We start from the raw sequence: 18,206 nt of genomic DNA on the forward strand, positions 1-18,206 counted from the left end.
GTGGGTGGGGGCTGGCTGGCACCCCCACGAAGGAGAACCCAGCCGGTGCTGGGGGCTGGCATCAGCCGAGCCTCCGGCACGATGAATGGGCCAACAAGGGGCCTCTCTTCCCCATGGCCTCTCCACAAAGGCCTTGGCTGCGCCATTGGATGTGGGGGGCCGGGGGGCCACCGGAGGAAGAGGAGAGGCTATTCTCAAAGATCCCCCCACCCCTAGCCTTGCACTACTAGGAAGGGGCCCTGGGCATGGGCCAGCCTCGACTTGAATCTGCTGAGTGAGAGGACAACTTTCCCAACCTCTCTGGGTCTCAGTTTCCCCCACTGGCTCATCCCTGGCATTTTCCCAGCACTAATGTGCCCTCTTGATTGCTTTCCACCCAGCTGTCCCCAATAGCCTCACCCCACACTCTACGGACTTCTCACCCCTCTGCAGGCCCTGCCTGGGCCTGAGACCCAACCAGACCTCCCCTCAAGGTGTAGCAGGCCCCTCCTCCAGGCACAGCCCTCCAACCCCCAACGCCTGTCATCTCCCCTCAGGTCAGGAAGAGCTGTTCCAGTCTCTAGGAAGGAGTAGGAAGGTTCTCAGCTGTGGCTACTGCCAAGGAGTCCACAGGCCAGGCCCTGCCACTTGCAAACTGTATGACCTGGACGAGTCTCTCAGTCTCTCTAGGCCTTGTCTGTGAAAGCCTCACAGGGTTCCAGTGAGAGCATGAGTGGGAGGCACTCTGGCAAGAAGTGGGTGCTCAGTGGAGGTTCCCTTCCTCTTCTCTTCCCCAGCCTCCTGCTCTAAGCTTTCTGTCACTTTGTGTTTTCCTGTGCCTGAGCTCTTCTTTCTTGGTCCACCCCCATCGTTTTTGCCTGGCCCTCCCAGCAGTCCCTCTATAGTCCCTATTTCCTCTCCAGTTTCTTTCTCAGAACTGGCCGCTTTTCTTTGGTAAGTCCTTCCTGCAGTCTAATCTTCTATTGCAGGTTGCCTCTCCCAGGTCTGGCCTCTTCCCAGGCTGCCCTGCAGCTGGAGCCCTGAGGGAAGGGGGAGGGGGTGGGCTCTATGGTAACCCTGAGAAGAGAATGCCCTCTCTCCTCATCTGCATACAGACGGCTCATTTGCATACAGACAGGCCTCATCTGCATATGCTCAGTGGGACTCTGAGAGCACATTCCAAAGTGCCCGGCCTGGGTCCTCCCACCCCAGTCCTGGCATCTCTGTCAAGGGAGGGGCCCCTCCCACCCCTTCTGCCCCTGTCTGGGTCTGGGTCTTTCTGTTTCCAAAAGGCAGCCCACCCTCTGTCTCTCCTCTCCGGCCTGCTGTCGCCCCTGCCCCATCTCTTCCTGCCTGCCCCAGCTCCTTCACTCAGGAGCCTCCTCTCTCCAAGCAGGAGGCCCCTAGTGGACCCAGAGGCTGACCACAGGGACTGGCTGCCTCTCCCTGCCTAGGTCCCCCAACACCCAGAGGGTAAAGGGGACCACGAAGATTAATGCTCAGACTCCAGGGGGAGGAGGTGGGCAGATCCAAGAAGCTTCCTCTGGGCTGACTGACCCCAAGCCAGACCCTACCTCCCCAGAGACCAACCCTTGGGGCCACAGTGGGTCCTGGGAGGCCAAGCAGTGGGAGGGCCCCGAAAAGAGGCTGGGAAGCTCAGAAGCACTCCAATGGCCTGGGGAGCCTGGGTTCAGCCCTGACATATGCCAGGCTGTGATGCAGATGGAACTGCTTCCTCCTTCCCGCAGCATCCTTGGCCTCAATCAGTTCTCCAAGTCCCAGTCTTTGTGGGGGACCTGGGGCTCCTGGGTATGTAGGTTGGAGAAGCCTGGGGTTCTTCTCCTGATGGGCCTCCACCATGCTGAGGACTTTGGACATAGCCCTTTCCCTCTCTGACCTGTCAAATGAGGAACTGGGCTAGGCCAGGTGGCTCTTAACATGAGCCTTCTTCCTGGAAACGTGCTCAGGTGCCCAGCCAGCATTCCACATGCAATTTTAGTAGACGTAAGGCTCCTCCAAAGTCCAGCTTAACCTCAGGCTAGCAGCCCTGGTCTAGAGGAGCTAAAACGGCCATGGTCAGTGTTGAAAGGGAAGGGGAGGGTACATACATATGTGCTTGGATGCACATGGAGTATCTCAGGGGGACACAGGTACCAGTGATTGCCTTTTGGGAGAGGAGGTGGGTGATAGGGGTAGGAAGGAGATACGCTTTCTCTTTTGTGCTGTTAGAATTGTGTCATGTGTATCATCTTAACCTTTTCTATTTAGAAAAATTCCAGGATTCAAACTATAGTTCCATGGAGGGATTGTGACTACATGGGAGGAATGACTTTCTGGAAGGTGATGGAGAGCTTAAATGGTGGCGGCAGTTTGGGCTCTGCTAACTGCCGAGCAAGCACTCTCGAGAGAGTAGGGGCCTCGCTTTGTGGGGAGTATGTTGGAGACAGATGTGTTATGGGGAAAATGGAGTTAAGAGCAGTCCCAGTTTCTTACTGTGGCTTCCCTGCCCCGTTAAGGTCTCTCTCAGGTCTTGTTATTGCTAGAAAGTCCTACCTGCTATCTAACCTGAATTCCTTTTAGTGGTCATATTCATTCCCTTCTATTTCCATGGAGGGTGGACAGAGAGGAAGCAGGAGTGGGTGGTCCTGTGGGGCAAGAGTTCTCCTGTGTGGTCTGTCTAAACTCATGAGGACATTTCTGAGGGAGGATCCTTTTGTGGAGGAGAGAGAGCCACCCAGTGACCTCCTGCATAGGCAGTCTGGGGGAGCTCAAAACCCTCTCCTATTCTCTTGGTCCTTGGGATGGAACCTAGATGCTTCCTTAGCTGGGGGCATCAGCACTTGGCGGGGCTGGGACTGACCAGATCATGGATGGAGTTCTCAGGAGCCTTGGGGTGGCTGAGAGAGGTGGAAGAAGCCAAGATGTTCACTCACCGTGCCCAGCCCCACAAGATGGGAGTTCTGGTTGTAGTGAGGCTTCCTTATCCTTGGTCTCTGTTAGGGGGAGTGCAGTATCACCCCCCTCATTCAGTCCCTCCCCTTCAACTCTGCCCAGGTACAGCCACTACCATTATTACTGTTATTAAATATTCAAGAGTCTTTATTAGGCATGAGATGGGACTTCCAGCTCAGAGCACATGGGAATCACAGCTCAGACGACATAGGATAAACTGGGATGGGCCGGGATGGACAGCTGGTGGACTGGGAGCGATGGACCACAGTCTTATCATAGATGGCTCCAGGTATAATGGGCTGCCTGGGTTGGAGGCTGGGCCCTCCCCACTTCCATTCTGCTCAAAGCTTCTTGAGGAGCCGGTCAACTTCAACTTGCTAGAGCTTAGCCTCATCTTTCAGTCAATACAGGAAGACTTCTCAGAGGGAACTCAGGCTAGCTAGGTTCTTTTTGGTCTGAAAAGAAAAATTGTCAAGAGTGAAAAAAAAATATCCTTTGGATGGAGACCTTAGGAGGAAGCAGAGGACAAACTTCCAGCAGCTCTGGAAGGGCCCCTTCCATCAGGAGAGGTGAGGAGCTGGGCAGGGCCCATGACAAAGGGAGCCAACATGACAGTGGCTTGAGAATAGGCATCTCTTCTAGGTGCTCTACCCAGGGCCGTGGGGGCAGGGGAATGCCTGGGGTGGAAGCTCAGATCCCAAGCACAGAGCGATTAGGCAGGGGGCCAGGGGAACTTGCTCCAGGAAGGCAGGGAGAATGCTTCTTTTGGGCTAGGGACCAACCTGGGAGGATTCTGGTGACTTCCATAGCTCCTGTGACCTCTTCCCCAGTCCTGTCTTCAACCTGCAAGGACTATTTCAGCATCCCGAAGACTTCACCCCTGCACCGGAGACGCATGGATACTTCCACCTGCCTGCCTGGTCCTTTCCTCACTCAGTCCCTCCAACTGTGTTCAGAAGTCAGCACAGGGCAGGGATGGAGCACATGCTTTGGGGTCCACGAAGCCCCATTTAAAGCCCAGCCCAATTTGCTAGTCTTGTGACTCTGGGAAAGTGACATATCCTTCTTGAGGTTTTGATTTCTTTTTTTTATTTTATTTTATTTTATTTATTTATTTATTTATTTATGGGTTTTCCGGTAAAGGCCGGAAAACCTGCTAGACAAATTCTAAAAGAGCTGTAACACTGAGGTTTTGATCTCTCTTTTGTAAAGTAGGGACAGTATCGCCCAGTTTTCCGAACTATTGGGAAGATCAACTGAGGTAATAGCTGGAAAAGGGCCTGTACAAACAAATGGGTACAAATCAAGGTCAGCTCCTCCCTTCCTGAGGTTGGGGGAAGCTGTGCCTGGTAGGGGCTGCTCAGAAATCAGGTGGCAGAAGCACAGCTGTGGGTACAGCATTCCTTCCCTGCCCATCCAGAGCTGGGAGCCAGCAGCTTTGGAAGCCCCCAAAGTTCACCTCACCCTACTTCTCCAAGAGCCTTAAAACTGAGAAGAAAATTTCCAGAAGAGGAAAGGATCCCATCCACATCCCTGCGTTGCCCAATTCTACTGAGGGATCAGTGTCACCTGCCTTCTTCTTGGTCTCTCCTCAGCCTTTTCAGACTTACCTCCCTCCTCCCTGCCCCAGCTCCTCCTCCTCCTCCTCTTCCTCCTGCCTGTGCCAGGTCTCTAACCTTGACCTTGACAGTGTGGAGGGGTGGAGATAGGAGCTCTGCCTTGCCCTCCATATTGGAGCCCCTCAAAGGTAAGGACTCTGACTCCCCCAAACCTGGGCTCCACCAGGCCTGTGTCCCTGACTCCCTCTGGTCCTCTTCCCAGCTTGGGCTGGCTCCCAGGTCTCAGTGGCCCAGCAGTTCCTTAGTGCCCCCTTCAAGTCTGTCAGCCCCTGTCCTTCCATGCCCTCTTGCTTGTTCCTTGCCCCAGACCCTCAGCTGCCTGGGAGTCCGACTACGCCTAGGCTGGCTAGATTTGGGGAAACAGAAGAGACTGGTGTGCGTCAGGGTCTGGGAAGAGGTAGGTGGTGGATGTGGCTCAGTGCAGGGCCCTGGGTGGGGGAGGAGGAGTCCAGATGGAACAGTGTCCCGCCTGTTACCCCCTCCCAGCCCAGACAGAGCGAGGCTCTCCTAGCAACTGTACAGTAGCAGGGGGCTGGGAAGAGGGGTGGTGGCTGGGAAAGTGGGGCGGGGGAACAATGATATCATAAATTATCCCCAGCCCCTCCCTTCCAGCCTGCCTGCCTCAGTTAAGAAGGTTCTCCTTTTTCTCTCCACCTGCTCCTCATTCAGGATTCCCTCAGCAAGGCTGGCCCCTGCTTAGTGCCCCTCATAGATGCCCCTCTAGGTCAAGGTAGCAATTCTGTTTTCCAGTTGGGCTGCAGAAGGAAGGAGCTCTTGCCATCCTAGGAGTTTTTAGGAACCCTGTTGGAACCTAACCAATGTCAGGAGGTGGGAGAGAGGGTCCCAAGGGGAGCTCCCCCCAGAGAGCCTGGAAGACTATCCCTCTCCAAAGATCTCTGGCTCTGCCTCTTTTTTGGGGTGCTGATGGGGACAGAAAAAGGGAATTGCAAAGCATTTTGTGGCACTAACTCCTGTTCTCTAAAAAAGTTTGAATGGGGGCCCCCAAGTCTTTAAGGGGCACTTGGACCTCATGCCAAGCTAGCTAAGTCTCAGTTTCCCTACAGCTGAAGTCCAGGAGTCTTCATAAAGTGACTAAAGCTAGGTGGCAGTTCCTTCCTTACCTCTCAACTCAGCCATATCAAGCCAAGGGTCAGTATAGATCTTGGGTAGCCATTGGAAAGGACTTCCCAAGACAGGAATAAACAAGGTCATGGAATTTCCTGGCCAGAGAGAGGAAAGTTCTGTTATAGAAGCTGGAACCTGGGTAGGAACTCAGTTTGAAACCTATCTCATTAATTTTTTCTTAGCCATATAAAATAACACAGCAAGAGTATTTGGCTGAGAACCTGACACGTAGTAAGTCTCCACTTTGGCCATTAAAAAAGATCATATATTAATATGAATTTTTATTGAACGGCTATCAGGAAGAAGGGATAAATCCCTAGAGACCTATTCCCCACCCTCCAGGAACCCCATGGGAAGATCCAGATCGGAGGTGGTGCCCTGAGTACAAGATGGCAGCCAATTGTCATGGCAACAGCAGAAGAAGGAGTCTGGTTGGTTGTGGGGGTGGTGCTGGGAAGCCAGCTGGTGCCAGATGGACAAACCCAGCAGAAGGCAGCCCCAGCCGGGTGAAGCTCATGCCCTGTGCCCAGGGCTCAACCTCCATATGCCAGCCTCAACCTGGTCCTTCCCTCCAGGCCTAAAGGGCCCATTGCTATCTGTGGGGGCTGATGCCAAAAACCATTCCTCCTCCTGGCTCTTGCTTGCTTGTACAAGGAATAACTGCTTAGAGACAAAAGACCCTCTTGCTCAAAGTCTCCCTGGCCCATGGGCCTAGGGACCTAATAGGTCTGGATTCAGCTCCCTCCTGACAATGCTGAGGAACCATAAAGTCAGGGACTTGAGAGGGTCCCACATGGTAGGGCTGGAGCTACACGTCTTACGCACAGTGGAGGTCCCGCCACACCTGGCTCACGCTCCCTCTGGAGGACCTGAAGCTGAGGACCACAGGGACACGGAACTCCACCCTACCTGTCCCCTCCTCCCGGTACTGCTGGACTGTACTCGCACATGGCCAGGGGGCATTCTGAGAAGGAAGAAGGAAGCTGTGGTGATGGAGTTAACGGCAGACTCAGCGCGATGCTCACCTGCTGGAGACCACAGGAGCTCCAGCCACAGGGCCCAGCCGTGCTTCTCAGGTGGGCCTTCATTATGGATTGCACTGCACCCAGAGCCCCTCTGCTCCCCCTCCCTGAGGAACCCAGGAATCTGTAGCCTTCATGGCCAAACCCAGAAGCCCTCCCTGATTGCCCCTGCCTACCTCCAATGGCCCCTGCAGCCGTGTCCCTCAGCATTTAGTATTTAGCACTGGCCATCTGCATATTGCCTTACAAGTGATCTTCACAATAACCGAGGAAGGCAGTAGGCTCCAAAGACATTAAGTGACTTGCCTAAGGTCACCCAGCTAGTAAGCGGGAAGTCAGAATTTGTATCCTGACCAGCCTGTTCAGTTCCAGAGTCAAAACCCAAAAGCTCCTTTTTTAGATGTCGTTCTGGTGGACAGAGCCCCTCTACCTATCAAATCTGTGGGCATCTGCAAGCTGAAGCTGTGTCTGCTGTCATTCTGCTTCAAGCACCCCAAGTCCAAACAGTTATTTGAAGGGCCATTGTGCCCAAAAAGGACTTGGAGGGAGGGGAGAAGTGTCACTGAGGCCAGGCCAGGAAAGGAACCTCCCCTGGAGAAGATAAGAGTGGGTATGGAGACTGAGGTGGTCTCAGGACTCCTTTTTGGCTCTGGTAAATCTCTTTCCCCCCTCCCAACGCAGCCCTCCCTGGATGGGGAGTGCCATGCAGAAGCTGGAGGGTGACTCTCAACAGTCCTATGTTGGGAGGGGAGAGGAGGCTCAAGTGGAGTCCGTCCCAAGAGCGCCCTGAAAGGGAAGGTATGAGTTGGGTAGAGAAGACTGGAGAGGCCTAGCAGGATCAGGAGTGACAACCAGGGTGACATGGGGCCCTGACTGGATGACAGAGAGAAAGCCCGTCCTGGCAACGGCTCAACCAGACCACGATGGCCTCACTCTGAGACCCTGGCCTGGCCTCAACTTCTCTTTACTTCCTGCCTGGACCTGGGTAAAGCCTGAGGCCACCCCTCAGCCCTCCCTTCCTCCAACCCCATTCCACCCGAGTCCCTGGGAGCTAAGCCCCCTCACCTGACAGGGCCACTTCCATGGCCACTCACAGAGAGGTCTTTGTGCACAGGCTGGGCCCGGGGGATGGGCGGTAGCGGGCACCCCTGCTTACATTCCACCCCAGCTGTCTCTCCAGCCTCTCACCCCCTTTCTCTAGCAAGAATCCCCTCGGAGCCCTAGCCCTGGATCCCCCTCACCCCTTCCCTCACTCCCTCCTCCCAGAAGTTGCCAGGACAGAACCCCCTTCTCTGCTTCTTCACTCCAGCCTCCTCAGCCTTGCAGCCCTTGACCTACTGAACCTTTTTTTAAAGTATGTACAAAAGCTCAGACACTAGTTGGTTGCCCCACACAGTCAGGCCTGGTATCCCTGCCTCCCCCCGTCGGCCCGTCTCCTGCTTACAGTGCTGGGGACCACCAACCTCAGCTTCCCCACCTCTCTCCAGAGAGCCCCCACAAGCCTGCCTAACCCCATGTGTGTGTCGGGGAGCAGGGAGTTAGATACGCAGCCCTTCCTAAGGGGGCTTCCAGGCCTTCCCTATGTGAGAGCCAGTTAAATGTCTGGCTGGGCTCAGTGGGCAGCCAGATGCGGGGGTCCCCATGCGTCCTAGGAGTGGTTACGTGTTGCTCCTCACCACACCCTACCCCTGGCATCCCAGGCTGTCGGCTAACCTCCCCAGTACCCACGTCACTAAATCCAGCCTCCCTGGCACCACACAGAAGGCTCTTCACAGTGGGACTTCTGCCTCCATTCCCCATCTCCTCTGGCACAGACTCCGTTTGATGGGCAGTGAGTCCCTAAACACACCACGCCCTCCCTCACCTCCCTGCATTCACACATGCTGGCTGCTCTCCACCACCCACCTCCCCAGACTCCTGACACTGACAACTCCTGCTTGTCTTCTTTCTCGTATCTCTTGATGCCCTCCAGGAAGGCTTCCTGAGTGCCTCTGAGCTGGCCAGATCCCTTCCCTGCCCCGACAGCACTCTGTGCAGGTCTTTAGGACAGCCCTCTTCACGCTGCCTTGTCATTATTTGTGTGTCTGCCTCCCCACCTGACTGCTGGCTCTTCAAAGCGGCTCTGTATTCTACCATTTCCTTCAGCGTGGCGCCTGGCACGCAGGCAGGCGGCACTCAGTAAATGCCTGCTGAATGAATGCGTTGACATGGCGGCAGGGGTCAGGGAAGGAAAGGTGGATGCGGGAGGGGCTATGAAGAAGGAAGTGATGGGCTTTGATGTGACTGATTTTAATGCAAGGACAAGTCCAGGCTGAAGTTCAAGATTTGAACTTGGAGGCCTAGAGGTTTAATGATGCCACTGACAGAGATAAGGAAGCAGGAACCTGGGGCAAGACTTGAAGCACAATGCTGGTAAGCAACTGGTGCCCCAGGGAAGGCCCACCTCCTGAGTTTTGGTGGGAGATTGTGCTTATGTGCCACTACAGAAGCTAGAAACGCAGGTCCTTTTCCAGCCCTCCTTGTACTAGGGCCCAGGCATGTGATCCAGGATTGGCCAAGCAGCTGCACCATTCCAGCCTCTGATCTGGGAGCTAATAGCAGGACACCAGGTGGTAGTTAGGGAGGGTGTGAATCTGGAGTTTAGGAGGGGTCAAGACTAAAGAAATGAGTGAGAGTTTAGAACTTCAGATAATGGCTGAAATGATAAAAGTGGAGCAAGAAGAGAGAGAAGGAAAGAAAAAGAGTACGAACAGCAGAACCTTGGGGAACCATTCTGGATGGGGAACTGGTCGATTCAGAGGACTGAATGAATGGAACCAAGAATGAATAATCATGGATATAACAGAAGAACAAAAGGCCAAAGGTGAAGACTGGGAAGATAGCATGAAATTTTCCACAGAGGTCAGGGAGGACCAGGCCTGAGAAAGGGCCAGTGGGCCCTGTTGTGGCTGTGAGAGGGCAGTTTCACAAGTTAGGAAGATGGAAGCCAGACAGCTGGGCTGAGGAGAGAAGGTGGAGCATCACCTCAAGTACAGGGAGGCCTTTCATAGGCCCCAGCGAGACCCTCAAACTGGCAGATGGTACTGCCTGCCCACACCTCCCCCTCCCCCTATTCCTGCAGATAGTCCCAGTTCTGATTCCCCCAGTACTTTTTATATTGCCCGCAGCCCTCCAAGTCCTCTGGCAACTAAGCCTAGTGCTGGGGCCTCACTACTGCCCCTGTTCCTGTGCAGAAGTACACGTGCCCTCTGGGAGCCACCATTCCTGGTCTCCCCTGTTCCTTCTCCCCCTATCTTTGCCTCCTAGTTCCACCAGTAGGAAGATTCAACAATACTCCTGGTCAGCAAGAAAGTCCTTCTTGTGGTCTCACTCCCCTCCATGCCCACCAGCCAGGGCTAGCTCTCAGCGCACACCTGTCAGAGGCAGCCATTTTACAGGCTCCAGCTATCTAAGATGGCGGCCTCCCGCCTCCCTCCACTTCCGTTCCCACAGCCTTGCCTCCTACCCCTGCCTCTTTCTTTCTGAAGCCTGAGTCCAACAAGGTGGGGGGCCAGGCTGGGGAGCCAAGGCCGGAGGAAGCAAGACAAAAAAGGACAGAAAAGCCGGCCCCTTGGCATCTCTCTTTGGCATTTGAGTCCAGCTCAGGGAGGGAGGGTAGAGGGAAGAAAGAAAGTAGTGTGAGTTTTTATTTCTGTCCTCTTCCTGCCACCTCCCCCTGGCCCCTCCCCCAACACTTTGATGAAAACAAAATCTCTCCCCTATTCTCTCTTCTCCAATCCCCCTCCCCTTTTTTCCTGGCTTCTACCAGGAGCCTCCTGGAATGCAAATGAACCATATTATGCAAATGTATGCAAATAAGGCTTAACGAGCAGAAGGAGGGGCAGAATGCCTAATGAGTAATGGCGGAGGGTGCAGATGGAGGGTGGCAGGAGTGGCCCCCTCCTGTTTTCTGTTCCCACAGCCTGGAGGTGTGCTGGGGGTAGCAGGGTGTCCCTCACTTCTGGGAAAGAGTCAAGGCCCCATCACTTCAGCTGAGAAGGCCTAAGATGGCCTTGGCTATAGGTGAGGGGCAGGAGAGCCTGGGAAGACAGGGGTTAAGTATAAGGGACGGTGCCCACTTGCACAGCCTTGCCCAGAGACTCTGCATGCACCAGCCTCCTTGTCTATGTGGCCTGCTGATGGCAGAAATTTAGTTCCCTGTGCTGAAAGGAGGGTGATGCTTATGCATGCCTTGGCTTGTGCATCAGAAAGGAGGATTCTCAAGGGAAGATTCCCAGCCAGACCCAGGTTCTTCCTGGCGGTGGGGGAGAAAGCTGTCTCTCTTTGTGCTTTGGGGGGTGGGGGTGGGGGTGATGGGGTGGTTGCCATGGCAACATAGCATGGAACACCCACCTCCCCAACATCCAGCCCCAGAGGACCTAGGAGTTGGGAGGGGTAATGGATTGACATCCCCTGATGCCCCCACCACCTGGCACTGCCAGCCGGAGATGGCAGCATCAAATCCTAGAGAGAATGGCCTCTTTGTTTCTAGGCTCACGGTGTTGGGGGAGCAGGCCTGGGCACACAGAAGGGCCTTTCCCAGGCCCCGTTCCAGTTTGCATGACTCCTGCTGGCCTCTGGAGACTCCTTGTGGCCATCCAGTGGCTGCTGTGCCCTGGCAGATGGTTGCCCTTTTCTCCCATGGGCTTATGGGCTCTTGCTGGGTATGCCTTTCCCTGTGCTTCTCCCCGGCACCTTCCCTCCAACCCTCCCCAGACAGAGACAACAGTCAGTTTCACCTCTACTTGGCTTTCCTTGACACTTCACATGCCCAGACATGCATCCTGTTCTTTTTTATATAGGGGCAACCTCTAAATTCCCCCTACCAGCCTCAGACCTCTTCCCCCCAACCCAGGCAGGAGACTCCGAAAAGAAGTGTCAGGCACGATGGAAAGGGCCAGGCTGGAATTCAGAAGCCTGGATCTTGGCATTTCCACTAACTAGTTGGGCAATCTGATCATATGTCTTCCACTACCATGAGATCTGTAAAATGAGGGATATAGGACTGATGATCTCTAAGGCACATTTTAGCTCTACTTGATCTGTACACTCCATATATTACATGACCTCAGGTTAAATGCTTCCTGAAATATAACCTTCATCCTACCTACTACTGGAGCAGTCCCTCTCAGACTCCCCCACGTAAGGACAAACCAATTTCCTAGAGACAGGAATGCCGACTTCCCTCAGCCTTTGTCTCTCCTGAGCCTCCACAGCTGACTGCAAACAACTCCCACAGATTCAAAAATCTAGCTTCTTTGATATCTGACTATACAGACAGGAGGACCCCCTCCTAACCCTCCCAAAGGGGGTCAGCACAGCCATCTCACTCACCGCCCCGGGAGCTGTCCGTGGTGCTGGATGTGGCTCTGCCGTCCACAAGGAGGAAAGAGGGCGGGCGAGAGGGTGGTGGAGCACCCACCCACCCCAGGTGAGAAGCTAAGGGAAGAGAAGAAGCAGAAACATTTGGAAACAGTAAGGAAAAGGAAAGATGTATCCCTGAAGAGAGTTTCTCTACTCTGAAGACCTCCAATTTGCCAATACTACTTTGAGGGAGAAAGAGCACAGAAGTCAATGAATCTCTGAACCTCCCACCCCCTTCATCCCTAATGATTTAAGTACCCTAGATTAGCTCAGTCCTCCTCTGGATGCTATTTGGAAATCCGCAGGGAGATGGAGTCATAGTTCCTGCCCTTAAGGAAGAACACTCAGGTTGAGGTGGGAATACAGACCTCTAAATTCCATCCTAAATTCTAAGGCTCCTACAATTTAGTAATAAAGATGATAAAGATACACAACCTGCCTGTAGTATTATAGACATCAGGAGCTTTGGAGGAAAAGCAGGAAAATATCAGGGCACGTTTGTGTATGCATGTGTGCAGGCATCTGCATGCATGCATTCCTGTGTGTGCATGTCTATGTGTTTCCCAGGCAGACAGATGAGCCTATATCAGTGGTTCTTAACCCTAGATGCATGTTAAATGATACTGATGCCTAGACCTCATTCCCAGATACTCTGATTTCATTGGTCTGGGGCTGGGCCTAAAATCAGTATTTTTTTAAAAGCTCCCCAGGTGACTTACTGCATAACCAAGTTGAGAATTGCTGGCCTAGAAAAAAATCTAGTAGGAGAGGGTGCAGGGGTTAAGCTGTATTAGCTGGAGGAAGAGACAAAGGTAGGGTCCCTAAGGAAGAAGTAAATGAAAGGGAGGAGAAAGACAAGCATGTAATTCCCCCTCCTAGGAGCTCCTGGATGGCCTCTGGGCTTGGCCAGGAGAAGAGACCAATTCAGGTGTTGGGCTTGTCTCTTCTGTGTTGTGGAAGCTCAAACCACCCGAGGGCAATGACGAACTGTCTCCCCATCACAGTCCCTTTGCAGAGACAGGGAATAGGTGCAATGACCCTGAGGGGGTGCTGCTTCCTTCACCCAGAGGGTCCCCCAGGGAGGCGGCTGTGGAAGGTAAACAGCAACAATGGTCCCTTTCAGTGTCCAGACTCCAACCCTTCACTCCAATTAGCAGACACAGCAAACAGCAATTCAGCTGCCTTCAGCCGCTGTCATAACAAACTCAGAGCTGCCTTAATGGGGGGATTAGGGCAGGAGGAGGGGGGGTGTCACTCTAGCCCTGGGAGAGCCTGTGTGGCAAGGATGGGGTTCCCCTTTTCTCTCACTTCTCTCCTATCTAAATATGCACCCATCCACCCTTCCTTCCATAACCCTGCTCTTCATTCTCCTCAAAGCCCCAAGAATGTTTTTACAGTTTTGTCCACTCCTTCCCTCTAGTGATTTTTTAAAGCATTTACCTAAACTTATTTGATCTCTGAAGGAAGTTGGCACACCCGGCCTCTGAATGAGACAGTGCAATAACCCCAAGATCTCTGAGGTCCCAACAGCAAAGGAAGGGAGGTGGGAAGGTAATCTGTCCTAAAACATTGGGATGGAAGAAGGTGAAAAAATAAACATCAGATTCCAACTTCCAAACCTTGAAAGTGCAGACTTCAAGAAGGACTTCCAGACATAGAAGAATGCAGAGGGGTCTGTGCTTCTCTGGTGGGTTACCACCTTTGGGAATAGCATTGGGGAAGCCAGGCACGGGGACTCACGCCTGTCATCCTAGCACTCTGGGAGACCAAGGCGGGAGGTTGCTTGAAGCCGGGAGTTGGAGACCAGCCTGAACAAGAGCGAGACCCATCTCTACAAAAGACTAGAAAAATTAACCAGGTGTGGTGGCATGCCCTTATAGTCCCAGCTACTCGGGAGGCTGAGGCAGGAGGATCGCTTGAGCCCAGGAGTTTGAGGTTGCTGTGAGCTACAATGACACCATTGCGCTCTACCCAGAGCAACAGAGTGAGACCTTGTCTCCAAAAAAAAAAAAAAAAAAAAAAAAGGAAGGAATAGCATTGGGGACAAGGGGAATATTTGTTTGGGAGGCAAAGAAAGAGAAGACACCCTTCTTAAAGTCACTCAGTGTTGAAGAAATTCTTCATGCTGATAGGCAAGTCTCTATTTGGTGTGCTAATTATATCCACTAACTGGTCCCTTAAATTAATAAACTGTTTTTTTTAGCAACTATAGAATCTAGAAATTTAATGGCATAAACCTGAAATTATCATTTACATACACATGCCATATTACCCTATCTATGTAAATCAGTTTACCAGTCATAAATAACCCTTACCAATAAGTGATAAGACCCATTGAGGAGAAAGAGCATGATGGCCATTCTGCCACATGGACGCAGCCTCTTCCCTTTAACAGGCTTCAGACACTTCCTCCCCACGTTCCCAGGAGTCCATCCCTGATGCCCAAAGCTGGAAAAGGAGGGGGAAGTTCCTCAAGTTTATAAATGTTTTGAATCCTCAGTCAAGAACATGCCAGAGGGCCATCCTTTTTACATTCTGAGATCAATCATATGCTATCAGTCTTTCCAAACTGTATCCTTTAACCCTTCTCCAATCTAAGAATTACCCTTTACCCATGGGTGTTATAACATATTATATGATCTTTTATATAGAATTCTTTCTTTGCTGCACGTAACAATCTTAAGGGTATAAATTCTTATCCCCATTATACAAATATCTGAACCAAGGCTCAGAGGTTTGCAGAGCTGCTAAAGGATGGCACCTATAACATGGATCTTGGTTCAGTCACATGTGCTTTTTCTATTTCTTTCCCTCCCTAGGCCTGCGGATTGTGATGATTCTTATGGCTGTAACGATCCTTCAGTAAGACCCTTTCCATGCCTGGAATTGGGAAAATATCTGTCCCAGGGCAAGGGTGTGGGTGATAATGCAAAACTTGAGTCAACTATTTAGGAAAAAATTGCCTTTGGACTCCTGGACTTAGAATCCAATGGGAAGGTATTAGGATAAGAGGCTGAGGAGAGAAATGGATAAAGAAACCAGCTTAGAATTTGGTTTCTAGTAAAAATAGATGGATGTAGCAAGATCTGAAGAACAGAACTGAAAATTCTTGGATGCAGGCAGAGGTGTAATGATACAAGGGAGGAAATGCCCTAACTGGTGACTGGTGAGGCCTTTCTGAGCTCCTTTCATCCCGGCCTCCCTGCACCCCAGGCCCGCCAGCTCTCCTACTGGGTTAGGTGGAAGCTATCTGGTACAGAGGGGTGGGGAGAACTCGGTGGTGTCACCGTGATGTCTGTGTTTGGTAAAACCTCCCAAATCCTGGAGTGCCTGCTCCTATAGCTGATTTATAACCATACATAGCCAGGCATCCCTCATCTCGCAACCAAGCTTTCTACCCACCATGGAGGCACATACATCCAACCTCACGCCAAGTCACACACCACTCACTTTCTCACCTTCATAAGCAGACACACACAGCTCATGAACACAGTCACCCATCACTCTCCTGACAACCACACCCACACACCCACATGCACACACCATATGCTCACATAAGGCAGACACAAACCCTCACCTCCACATCCCTCCTGGCCTCTATTCCCCCTTTCCACTGAGGTGCTAGTTTGATAGGGTGTAAACTCTCAACCCGCCAGTTCCCTTAGGCCCTCAATTCTCCTTTGGAGGTCAAATGTGCTGATGGGAGACAACAAGAATAATATAAACCCATTGTGTTTAATAATATAGGTCCTAAGTCTCATGTGGATGGGCCTCAGCAGATCCCAAATACACATTTCCAACAAGCTACATTAAAGGTTAAAAAAAGAAAGCCTATCTTTCTTGGTGCTTCTCTTCCTCTCCTCTCAAGTCCCAGCCCCTGCTCACAAGCAGGCCTTTTCTGTGGGTGCACCTGCCTCACCAGGCCCCATTCCCTCGCTCCCTCCCTTCCTTTGCAGCTCGGCCCCATCTCACTCTCCCTACCTCACTCTTCCTCCAGCTCTTCTCACAAGCAAGTCCAATAGAAAAAGCATCGAGTTTGAAACCCCTGAGTGACATTACCAACGCATTTAAGCCTGTGGCTCCTCATCTGTAAGATGGGGTTAATAACAGCTACCTCACAGTGTTAGAAGATTAAAGAAAGGCAGGTAGGCTGAGTGCCCAGGAAGTAGTGTTAGGGATTATTAGTCTCTGCATAAAACCTGCTCCCTTTCTCCCTAATCCAGTCTCCACCTCCCCTCCTCTAGAAATCCCAAATTCCAAATGGCTGAGAAAGTAAGAGGCCACTAATCTCTGCTTCCTTCAGATCTCTAAAGGAAAGAGACATGTACTCCAGGCTCCCCGAAGCCCAATTTTTTGAGTTTGGATTCTCCAATATTTCTCCCACATAATATATAATGAAATCATTATCTCCTAGCTATAAAATCAGGTCCTGGGAGGAAATTTTAAATTTACACAGGAAACTGGAATCAGTACAAGGTCATTTTGTCCAGTTCTCCTGCCCCCTTAGTACTCCTAACTGTTGTGTCCTGGAATGCCAGGCCATGGGGTTGGGGCGGGAGCGGTAATCAGTGCAGAGGGGCCACTTCTAGCTTTCGCTGCATTTACTTTTATTCTACACAGTGACCCTGGACTATTCTCCTTTTAACTACACCTAAACACTCTTTTGCTTAAAATATTTAGGTCAAGCCAGATAAATGGATTCTTTCAGGAAAGGCCCTGATTAATCTCCCTAATTCTTTGCTTTCTCTGGGCAGCATAGATACTAAGCTACAAATTCCTTTGTGTTTGAGCTCCTCAGAGCTCCTTGAGGCCGTTTGTTCTTCGAGATGATTTCCAAGAGTGAGATTGGGGTGGGAAGGTAGGGTGTCCTGAAAGACCCCAACTCAATCTCTTTGGTCAGTAATGACAAAGCAACGTGAGAATCTTTTTAAGACATCAGACTTAGGTGCTGGTCCCGAAAGAGGAAAGAATACAAAAATGGGGCAGAGAGCGACTCTGCACTCCATTGCCCCCGACCCCTGGCTGGGTAAAAGGTTCTCCAGCCACCCTGTTTTCTTTTCTTTTCTTTTTCTTTCTTTTTTTTTTTAAGCAGCCTCCTCTTAGTACCTTCAGTCCTATTTCCACTATGACATTCTCAGCTCCCAACCAAGCTAGATAGCTCTAGATGGCTTCAGGGAACCGCCCCAAGCAAAGACCAGTGTTCTCAGGTGACTTCCTCCAAACCCTCCCATCCCAACAGTAGCTGTTGATAGCCTGCGGGGAAACTGCTGAGAGGCCTGGGCCAAGTCCTTGAGGGACCGTCCCGAATAGTCCTGCAACTAGATTTCAGCAGATCTCTCCCGCTTCATCCGGGGCGGGGACCACCAGAGGGGACTCCAGTGAGGCTTCCTTGCTCCCTAACTCCGCGGGGGAAAAATGTTGCACCTGACTAAAGTGAAATGGGACGCTGACTCCTACCTTCGCAGAACCGGGTTAGGGAGTGGGAAGTCGCCCGGCCCAGTGCAGTCTCGAGGCCGGTGAGCCGCCGGTCCTCTTGCATCCTCCCACAGCGGGTCGGTCCTCGCAGCTCTAGACCCTCGCCCAGCCTCCCCCACCCGCCCGTGAGGCCAGCTTTCCCTGGGCCCCTCTGCGCCGTGTATGGGGTTATTTTTACTTTCGGTTATCTAGCTTTATGAAGACTCCACACCACTCATACAGCTAGATAACCAAAGATAACAACCAACCCCGCCTCCTGGCTGCCGCTGCCGCTGCCGCCTCTTCCACGCAGCCTCCCGGTTGCCGCCGCCGCAGATGCCGCCAGTACCTCCGCAGCCTCCCGGTCGCACGCCAGTGGGAGTTAGGGGGAAAGTACACGGGTGGAGGTAGGGGGTGGAGAAAGAAATGGTGTCCGAGACCAAAAGAGACTCAGACATAGGAATATAGACACAACAGAGACCGAAACGCAGTGGAAAGGACGCAACGGTGGTTGGCGTCGAGGTCCAGGGGTTGACCCCGGACCCCAAAAGCTTTCAACTCCCTTTTCCCCGCTCCCCCACTCGAGATAGAAGTAGGAATTTCGCTAGTCGCGGGTAGAAGGGACTCTCAGGCTTTTCGTGCCACCCGGGAA

General features: G+C 52.3%; 1 non-coding gene across 1 annotated transcript; it reads right to left on the reverse strand.

The window, feature by feature from the left end:
- Positions 1-4,056: 4,056 nt before the first annotated feature.
- On the reverse strand, positions 4,057-4,118 carry LOC123636221. Its single transcript, XR_006734417.1, has one exon. It is a non-coding gene; the product is annotated as a U7 small nuclear RNA (small nuclear RNA).
- Between the last annotated feature and the right edge of the window lie 14,088 nt (positions 4,119-18,206).

The sequence above is a fragment of the Lemur catta genome, chromosome 3, assembly GCF_020740605.2.
Source record: "Lemur catta isolate mLemCat1 chromosome 3, mLemCat1.pri, whole genome shotgun sequence".
In the NCBI taxonomy this organism is placed as follows: Eukaryota; Metazoa; Chordata; class Mammalia; order Primates; family Lemuridae; genus Lemur; species Lemur catta.